Source organism: Emydura macquarii, unplaced genomic scaffold (genome assembly GCF_026122565.2).
Source record: "Emydura macquarii macquarii isolate MOO-44397 ecotype Brisbane River unplaced genomic scaffold, CSIRO-AGI_Emac_v2 contig_3220, whole genome shotgun sequence".
NCBI lineage: Eukaryota > Metazoa > Chordata > Testudines > Chelidae > Emydura > Emydura macquarii.
Genome location: NW_027133357.1, coordinates 9914417 through 9924625, shown reverse-complemented (window position 1 = coordinate 9924625; position 10209 = coordinate 9914417). Strand labels below are relative to the sequence as shown.

Genomic DNA, 10209 nt, shown 5'->3' with positions numbered 1-10209 from the left:
TGCACACACTAGGGGGCAGACTTGATTCATGCTGTCGTGTTCATCCTCCTCCTCCTCCCCCCCAGCAATAACTTAACCTCCCCCTCCTAGCACCACGCAGGGAAGGACAGTGACATGGGAATAAGAGGCACAGAGGAGCGGGATGACACGCGTAACCTAACCTACTGGCGCAGCAGCCGGATAGGCTGAGCCAATGGCTGTCGTGCATGCACACGAGTCCATCCAACCCGCCCCAGTCTGCCAAGTCCTTAAGTTGCAGCTTTTAACTACCTCCGTGTTCAGAGAAAAGATGATGCTCAGCATGAGAGGAAGGAAGATCCCGCTGCCAGGTAGACAGCATGGGCACTGATCCTGACAGGGCGGGCTGCTGAGAGGTACGTGCTTTCCAACGCGCTTGCAAGGCAAATTTCTAAGAGCAATTGCATTTGGGATGCAAACGAAGATCAGATTTTAAATTTCCAGCAGGGGGATATGGAAATCTGGCTTCCTCTAAAAGGATTCATCCCGCTTCCCATTTCCCCCTCCCCGCCCCCATATCCCTCCCAGCACAAAACACTCAGTTGCAATCTCTCCAGCTGGGTCTTTTAATGTTCTTCTGGTGTTAGCAGAAAAGTCGGGTGCACAGGCTGAACAAGGCGCAGGGAAAGCAGCAGGACAGAGTGGGCTGGTGCCTGTTGGATGGGTGGGCTGTTAATTTGGGCACTGGGATGCTAGCCCGGCAGGCAATGCTAGATGGTGAGCAGGGGTCAAGGGATGGTAGGACTCCTTGTATGAGTGCAACGCACTGCACTGCTTGGAATTTGAGTGTGGGGATTTCATGAAGAGCAGGCGGCTCTTTGAAAAGGATCCCACTTCCTAGCCCAGTGTTACACTTGCTGGTGCTCAGATGGGGAGGGAGGGTTACAGAGAAGTAGGGGTTGCGGTGCAACCCTGCATTTCCATTGGAAGACAGGCTTTTGACCCACCTTTATGCTCATCAGGCCTTAAGGCCTGTGCTTAACAAACAGCCCTGACAAGTATCCAGCACTGATCATGCTTCTTTAGAACTGTAGCGGAAAGCCAGGCAGGAGGAGGCCTGACAAGGCTGTAGGCAGCAGCTCTGGAGAGAAGTGGAGGGAGAAAGCGCTTTGGGGATCATCTTATTCTCTTAATTATAACAAAGTTCCTTGTGCAGTGTTAGAAGAAAGTGGCTTCCTATGCCGGGAGTTGTCAATAGGTGGACCATGAGTCAAATCCAGGCTGCCAGATGTTTTTGAACGGATCCTGAAATCTTTTTATTTACTTATTATTATCACTATTGTTTTTATTTCCTTAAATTATTTTCTCTGGATTCTGGACCTTGACTATACATTGACCAAGAAATCTGGACCCTGACAAAAATACCCCTGCCCTGTGTGATCCTTTTCCATTGTTGCATGACAGCCCCATGGCTTGATGTTTGGGGTATGGATAACTCTCCCCCTAGGAGCATGTGGCTCTTCCAATTCCATTTCTGCAGACTCAGGGTTTGAGTCTCAGTTACCCCAGATAGGGATGGAAGGGGAAGTAGGGGAAAGGTTGCTTTAAACCACCTTTGCATTCCCATATTCCAGGGTCCTGTCTGGCCTTTGGTGTAAGTTAGAGCAGCCTCAGCTACTCTATCTTATATTTTGCTTTCCACAGCCCCCCCAGAGGCCTTGAGAAGAAAAGACTTAACCATAGTGCAGTGTGCTCCGGCCATGCCCCAGGCATGCCCTCAATCTGCCCCCTATGCTAGGGGCTGGGAACAGGGCTGACACAGAGCTCTTACGACAGCTCTAAAGCAGCCAAGGAGATAGGGTGTATTTTCCAACCATCTCAGTGCCCCTCTACACGGTAAAGGCGGTGTATGTTATGGGAGTGCTCTATAGCTGTATATATGCAAATAATGAGTTAATAAATAAGGTGCCAATAGATGGCACTTTGGGACACAGTACCTAGCACAGTTGCTGAACAAAATTTGTAGCTGTCCACCACAAATGGTTCCTTTGTGCAGCACTTTACATCAGCTCTTCGTAATGCAAAGGGACCTGCGTGTAAGTGGGGATCGGTGACTTGGAATTCACTTGCTCTGCCCACAACAGCCCGCTTACTGATGCAAGGAAGGTATAAAAAGCCTGATCTTTTTGTGCAGGGGCCAGAACTAGATAATGCGAAGGGCAACAGTTGCTGTTCAGGAAGAGGGAAAATAAACCCTTCCTCCCACTCCCTGGCATTGAAAAACAGGGCTTGAACTATTTAACATTTCTTAGGAGGCTCTGAGTCAACGGTGTCTGATCCATGCCTCCATTGTGCCAGGCCAGCGACCTATCCCCCAGCTTTTCCTCATGTGAGTCATTTACTGGACATAATACAGAAGTGGTCTCTCAAAGGAGACCACTAGGAGATTTAATCATATGCTATCTGGGACGCAGAGGTTTTCAAAGCAGTCTAGGAGACTGAAACACATCTATTCATTTCAGTGTGCCAAAATCCCCTAGGCGGCAATGAAAATCTTGCCCCACAGAGTGCCCTGGGGTGCTGTCACCCTGCAGGAAATTTCCTGTGAGTCTTCTGCAGACAGGTTACCGCCATGGCAGTTGTCTGTAATAAAGCTGGGCTACTGAGGCATGGCACAGCAGAGAGTCCCGTGGGGTCTTCTTTTACATTGCCTTCCGTCCCCTAAGAACCTGGGAGCAGAACCCTTTCACGGGCCATGGGACAAAGGATGAATAAAAGTAGGCAGCCAACAAAAGTCAAATCTCTGTCAAAGTCAGAGGTGTTCAGGTCTGACCTCTTGCACAGCAAAGGCCAGAGGATTCCGCCCAGGGCTTCCTGCATCCAGCCCCTATCTCGTGGTTGAGCTAGAGCGCCTTTACGTAACTGACATGCATGTGCAGTTGGGAACTGTAACATAGCGTGTCCCTTCCCGCAGAATTACCAGAGGAGTGTAACCCAACTCCAGTAAAGCCAAGGCAACAATCCCCTTGGCTTTCATGATGCCGTCCAGGGCCTTGCCATGGTATGGGGTGTTCTTGGGAACAAAGGAGTACCTGATAAGGTTTAGGCCATTATTATTAGGAGTATGAGGCTAGCGCCTAGAGGCCCCAGGAGCTAGCAGGGCCCCATTGTGCTAGGCGCTGCACATCCACACATGGCATCTGCATGAGGAAGCAGCACAACTTTAGGTAGAACATTAAACTAGTGCAAGAGGCTGTGTGGACATTCATTTGGGTCTGCAACAGGTTTATTGCAGTTTCACTGAAGTCGACTGGGAACAGGTTTAAGCTGAGGCAAAATGAGCTGCTTGCAGGCCGAAAGAAGAGCATTCGCACCAAGGCTTGCACTGGTTTCACACTAATTTAAATTAAACCCGTGCAACCTCTGCGTGTAGACAAGACCGCAGTGAGAGGAAGCCCCAGCCCTGAAGAGCTCACTGTCGAGCTAGCCACAACAGAGCGTGGGAGGGGAAACAAGAGCCCAGTGAAGGGAAGTGACTTGGGCAAGGTCACATGGCAGCTCAGTGGCAGTAGCAGAACCCAGGTCGCCGGACTCTCAGCCCAGGCCCTCGCCACCATGCCACACACTATCCTCCTGGCTTTGAACGAGACAGTTCATCCCCCGAGAGCGACAGGACGCGAGAGCCGAATGCCCCGGCTTTCGCAGCAGCGTGATGTTAGCGGCAGCAGCCCTGTTCCAGTGCGAGGGAGCACGTCCCCAGTTAATCAGCCTTTAATTAAACGACATGCTGACATTTGGAAACTAGAAACAACTCTCCTGTGTGGGCTGTCTCTCTCTGCCGCTCGCCTTCTCTCTGAATCATTCCCTGACATTTTGCCAGATTAGGATGCGTCTCTCTCCCTCCCTTTGTAAGAATACATTGAAAAGGAGATGAAAAGCCACCGCCACTCCAGGGGGAGAGGATGGCGCAGGGCCCCCGGCTTTGTTAGCGGAGGGGAAGAGCCACTTGCTACTCCCTTGGCCGGTGTCAAGGGACAGAACCAACAGGTGGCGTCCCTGTAGCCTGCCTATCCCTGCCAGAGAGCCCGGGAGAGCTCGCTGCAGGCGGCAATAACCAGACGGCCGGGGAGGTCCCAGTGGCATCCTACTGCCACACTGCCTCTCCTGTCCCCAGCCCACACGCTGCTGGGTCCTTGTTCTGCTGGGAATCCTGCTCACTTAGAACTGCCTGGGAGACGCTGGCTGGCGGCCCAGGGGACACATCGTCACCTTGCTGGGGTTCTCCGCTCAATGGGCATCCCTTCCATTCTCACCACCCACTCCTACCACGGCCTTCACTGAGGCCCAGGCCAGGAGCTCTCTAGCAACCACTCACTCACTGGACAAGCACCGACTGACACCCTCTGCTCCGTCCATCAGCCTTTCTCTCTTCTCCAGCCAGTCACACACTCCCCATATCCGACCCACCACTTCCCCAAGCAGCGTGCTGGCCCGGGGAGCAAGAGGAAGAACCGAGGTCATTCCCTGGCTGGCTGGTTTGTTTGTTTTTGGGAGGGCTGGGTCCAAGCTGCAGAGTTCCGATGCAAGGTTTGGGGCTGTTTGGAACCAGGGTTTTGGCTTGGCCTGTTAGAAGGTAGGGGGCCAGCCCCACAACTCGGATCTGGATCTGATCTAGCTCACACTGCACAGCTGTTTCGGTTCAGTGGCTGGGTCAGAGCCCAGTTTAGATCCAGGGACTCTTTCCTTCCCCCACGTTCCCTCCCCCTCTCATTTTCCTATCCAAACCCAACCTGTCCATCCTTGTCCTCAGGTCGGTTTCCAATCCTCTTCTCTCCAGCACAGACCTGGAGTGAGGTGAGCACGGTGAGTCCAGCACAAAACTCACCTGCTCTCATTCAGGGCAGGGGGCAGCTGTGCCAGTGGCTCTTGGAACTTCCTTTTACCACGGTCCACTTCAAATCAGACCGCACCTCAGCACCGCCCTTAGATACCACAGCCAGGAGACCCCGAGCACCCTCTCGTCTGAGACACGAGACGCTTGCGCCTTACAATCCCGTACCGCTGCTAGGGCCACTGTCATTTTCACTACCCTGTCATCTAGAGCTGCACCAGCAGCCTGTCTGCACTAGGGCTCCTGTCGTCACAACAACTGCTGGGAAAGTTCAGGGGCTAAAGACTTGCACAGACCACTGGGTTCAAAGGTCTGGCAGCGAGGATGTCCAGGGGTACAACTGCGTGGGTAGGCAGCACCCCCCACATTGTATTATTGTTTATATTATGGTAGCACCAGAGGCCGACCCGAGATCGGGGATCCATTGTGCGAAGCGCCATAGGGACATGAAGCGAGACACGCTCCATGCCTCGGGGAGCTTGCTATCTAAACAGACATGACAGAGGAAGGGTGGGAGGGGAAACTGAGGTACAGAGAGACGAGGGGACTTACCAGAGGTCATACAATTGAACACAGATCTCCTCACTCCCAGCCGAGTGCCCAGGCCATCCGACACGCCTCCAGCAGTGACGAGCCCGCCCGGCCCTGTAAGGAAGCGGGAGGACATTTCAGAGCCTCCCCACAGTGAAATCTGGTCCCTACCCCCACCAGCTTGTCCCCCCTTCCATTCCTGCTCCAGCCCTGTTTCTCCGTGCTCCCAAATCCTGCTGCAGTCACCTTCACACACCCGCCTGCTCACACCCCCACCAGCCACGGGCACACCCTGCCAGCTGCACGCTGATGCGCACCCACTCACCCCCCCCTTCACGCTCTCCTCTTGCTCCCTCATGCACCCCATTGACACAGGCGGACGTTACAAGGCTTGCGCCCCTGGTGGGTATCTTAGGTCCCGCTGGGGGAAAAGGCCTCACCCAGCCATCCCTGCGCTGCACAGCCTGCTGCAGACAGACAGCCCCTCAGACGGGTCACACCGCAAAGCCAGAGCGCTGCTGAAGCAAGAGGAAGAGGTGTCGGCTCACCCAACAGGCAGAGCAGGCAGCAGGAGGCTTCCTCACTTAGCCCCTCGGCTGTCACCCCGCTCAACGCCTGGCCCAGGCCCCCCCGACTTTGCACAGCTCACAGAGAGCGGCTCTGGCGCTATTAGTGAGTCAAGACCCCCAGGCACGCCAGCCGGAGAGTCTGGCACACGCCCCCAGCCCCCCCCCACCTTGTCTGGCTTACCCAGCCACGGCTGAACACAGGTGGAGGGAGCTGCATGATTGTGGGGGCGTGTGTTCCTTGGGGCAGCAGGGGCGAAAAAGGGGGTGTGTGTGTGTGTGCCAGGGGCAGCAGGGGGCGGTGCACACACGTCAGGGGGAGCAGAGCAGAATGTGTTTGTGCACCCATGCCAGGGGAGGGGAGGAGAGCAGAGCTATGCATGTGCATGCCCGGGACAGCTGTGTGTGTGTGTGTGCTCATTTGCACATACACGTGCCAGGATAGCAGAGCAGTGTATGCACGCATACCCGTGCGCGCCCGTGCCAGTGGGGTGGGGGTGGGGGTGGGGGGGTAGAACGCGTGTGCACGCACTGGTGTGTCAGGGGAGCCGAGCAGCGTGTGCCCGTGTACACCTGGGGCAAGGGACGCGGAGCGTGCGTCGGGCATGGGGAACACCCGCCGTGACCAGGTGTCCCCATTTCTGGGGGGGGCGGGGGGGGGCTACCAAGTCCATTTCACAGAAGGGGGAAACTGAGGCCACCTTGCACAGGGTCCCACGGGGACCTAACCTGACCCCACAGCCCAGACCAGACCTGAGACCCCCCCCAACTCCCCCCCTCCCCTGCCAGGGCTGGCTCAGCACAGCCCCTCCCCCAGCCCACACACCTGCAGCAGACCCCGCCTCCTAGCTCCGGCCCTTCCTGTGCTCCGAGCCGCCCCACAGCGCACGTGCGGCCAGACCCCGGGCTGGGGCGGGACCGCCCTCCGCTGGCAGCACGCGCAGCCCCAGCAGGCGCGCTCCCCCCCCAGTGGCAGCAGGTGGTACTGCACCCTTCTGTATAACAGCCCCAGCGCAGAGCTCCTGCATGCTGGCCGGGCCTGGGGCGGGGCACGTTTGAGACCTCATTGCAACGTCCCCATCAGCCAGCCCTGCCTGCTGCCTAAATTGGGTCGCAGAGACCTTGTCTCACTGTGCCTCAGACTCTTCTTGGGTGCCAGCTGAGTGGAGGCTGGGGCAGGAGGTGACACACCTAAGGCAGCTCTTCTGGTGCCCCTGGGAAATGGGCACTAGCGGGAACCTCTTCTGGCTGTTGTACGGCGCAGAGGCTACCCTGGCAAAGGGCCGGGTGGCCCAGGGGCTGGCGCACTGGGTTGGCACTTTGGAGAGTGGGGTTTTAGCCCTACCTCGGACACAAGCCTGTCGTGTGACTTTGCAACTTGTGTCTCCTCTCTGGGCCTCAGTTTCCCCCTCTGTGAAATGGGGACGTTGCCTTGCTTTGTAAGGTACTTTCAGATCTGCAGTGCCAAAGTGCTATATACAAGGGAGAGTTATTGTTAGGAGTGGCCTGAGGTCAGGAGTGCTGGATTCTGTCACTGACTTGTGGTGTGATGTGGGACAAGTCATTTCACCTCTGTGCCTGAGCATTTGCATCCATAACATGGGCCTTCCACCCTTCTCTGCTTCCCAGGGGCTATGTGCCTCCATTGAGTGCTGGTAGGAGCTACAGAAATGAAAATAGGCACTATGTGCCCGCAGGAGTATTTGTGCACCCCTGCCTGCTAGGGGACAGGCTGCTCACGTATGTGTCGCAGCCCCTCTAGAGCTGCAGAAGATTCTCCTTTATCTGAGGGCCAGGGGGGTGTAGGCTTTAGAAGGATCTGAGTTCAATCTCTGCCATTGCTGTGAAAGTCAGAGGGGCAACTGAATGCAGGGATTCCTAGATAGCTATGGATTCAATGTGACCTGGGCTTGATCCATGGGTCCAGCGGTTAATTTCAGAGGGGTGGAGGATAGGCGGAGGCTGATGGATAAATATACCATACCTCTTCCCTTTTATAAACCGAACAAGAGCACAACAGTATCCCAATATCCTCGAAGATGACCCCCTGCCTCCCGCACCTTCTGCTGCTCTTGAAACTAGTCCAGCATTTTTGTTTATCTGTTAGTCCATGCCAGGGATGGTAAAATGCAAACAGCAGTGAGGGACAGGGGAGGAGGAGAACCCTCACTGCTCACGGCTGCTCATTTCAGCCCTCTTTCAAGCAGAAATTACGCACATTAATCAAGAGTAAGAACGTGTTTGCAGCCCTGCAAATTTGGCAGCGCCCAATCAAATTCCATCAGTCGCAGCAGGAGGACGGGAGCCTGTATCTCCACTGTGCATGGCCTAATAGAACCGTTGCCAGAGGAAATTGGATTTGAGAACTCCCCTAAATTAATCTCCCCCTTTAAAAAAAATGCCTGGAGATCTACATGACGAATGGGTGTTTGTAATGGAAACCGATGCAAACATCTAACACATCAGATTGGTATGGATCTCCCCCTCAGTCCACACCTGCACAGGGAGGGACAACTGACTCTGAGTCACTCTTTCCAGGCACTATCCTCTAGTGGTTGGAGCAGAGCAGGGGGAGTCAAGAGGCCTGCGTTCTAGCCCAGGCTGTGGGAAGGATTTTTCCTAGTCGTAAGAGCAGATGACTCGGAGTCAAGAATCTTGGGCTCTGTTCTCAGCTCTGCCACTGACTTGCTCTGTGACCTTGGACAAATCACTTAACCTCTCTTTGCCTCAGTTTATCCTGCTATATAATGGGGTAGAATAATAATTATCCACCTCCTGGGGGGTTGTGAGGGACCCAGGTATGCCCTCAGGTGCTGAGGCACACACATACACAGACACATTAAATACATTCATAGGAGTGAGAACCTTTATTGCTCCCCTTCTGACCGGCTTGTTCTCCTCCTGGGATTCCACTGCTCCCAGTTTAGACGTTCTTCCTAGCGCCCCTCCCTTCCCAGCAATGCCAGGTGCAGACGTGTAGGATGGGGCAGAGTGGGGAAGACGTCACTGGATGAAACAAGGAGGAAGCCAGGAATGCACTCAGCAGATTCTGCTTCTTAGCTCTTAGACCAGGCCAGTGTGTCTCATTTCCCTGGACTCCCGACTACTGGCGCCTTTGAGCTTGCACAGACTCCTCACCTGGCCTTGACCACTAACTCGATTTGTTTTTGTGGAAGGCAGTGTGGTCCGCTGGAGAACTGGGTTTTAAGCCCAGCCCTTCTTAAGGCTGGAAGCTCTCCGAGGCTGTCCCTGCCTCATGTTTGTGTAGGGCCTAGTGCAGCATAGCCAGGGCCTCTAAAGCACTACTGCAATACAAATAGAAAATAACAACCGGCAATCAGGAAGGAACAACCAGTAACTAGTATTGATCATTACAAATGGTGTCATAATAGCCAATGTTTAATAACTGGATGTTATTAATTAATAATCCAATGACTAGGTAACCCTGGGAAAGGTCACTTCTTCCCTGCCAGATGCTCAGCGTTAGCCATCAGCACCCCCCGGGCTGGGCAGGGGGATGAGGCTGGGGTGCTTTAGAAAGCTGGCATCTCCCTCGTGTCTGTGCTGAGAGCTGGGGGCAGGTGGGGGGCTGCAGTTCAGCCAGGGACGGCAGCTCTCTGGAAGGACAGCCAGGACCAGCAACACCAGGCGTTATCTGGAATGAGCTGGCAGCTGATAAGCCGCAGCCCGCGGCTTCAATTAAGAAGGATGACAGAAAAGCTGGGCTGCCCCTGCCAGGTGGGAGCTTATCAGGCTCCTGGGCTGCACGCACCGAGGAGCCAGGACACAGATGCCTGGCGCTTTAACAGCGCTGCCGCTGCTCCGAGGTGATGGCTGCTTTATTGGCTTATTTTTAGCAGCGCGGCTGAGAGTCAGACGGATGGGTTTTGTCTTGGGCGAGACTTTGGCCTGCGACAGGAAGCCAGGCTCGCAGGTTGGGAGGGGATGTCTCACACTCCAAGCGTGGCCTCCGTCCTTCTTTTGGGACTGGGGAAGGGGCAAGGCACACCAGCTCCAAGGTGTTCTCTCTCTGATCCCTCTGGCAAAGTGAGCAGCTGCGCAGAGGAAAGAGAGAGAGACGCCCGAAGGAACCCAGGGGAAGCTTTTGTTCCAGAAGAAAAGCTGTTGAGACTGACAGAAAGAGGGCAGTGCCCGGCCCATGATCTGCATCAGCTGTGGTGCCAAGGATAGACAGACAACCAGACAGAGCTTGGAGGAAGAAAGGCAATGGACAATGTATATACCAGTCATCTCAGTTCAGTA

At 54.8% G+C, this 10209-nt stretch overlaps 1 protein-coding gene across 3 annotated transcripts in view; it reads left to right on the top strand.

Moving 5' to 3' along the window:
- Nucleotides 1-259: 259 nt before the first annotated feature.
- Nucleotides 260-10209, top strand: part of BLACAT1 (BLACAT1 overlapping LEMD1 locus) — a 60021-nt gene continuing 50071 nt past the window's right edge. For all 3 annotated transcript variants that reach the window (XR_010916920.1, XR_010916919.1, XM_067531779.1), the window contains exon 1: nt 260-374. The gene's annotated coding sequence lies outside the window, so the exon portion shown is untranslated. The remainder of the gene's footprint in view (nt 375-10209) is intronic.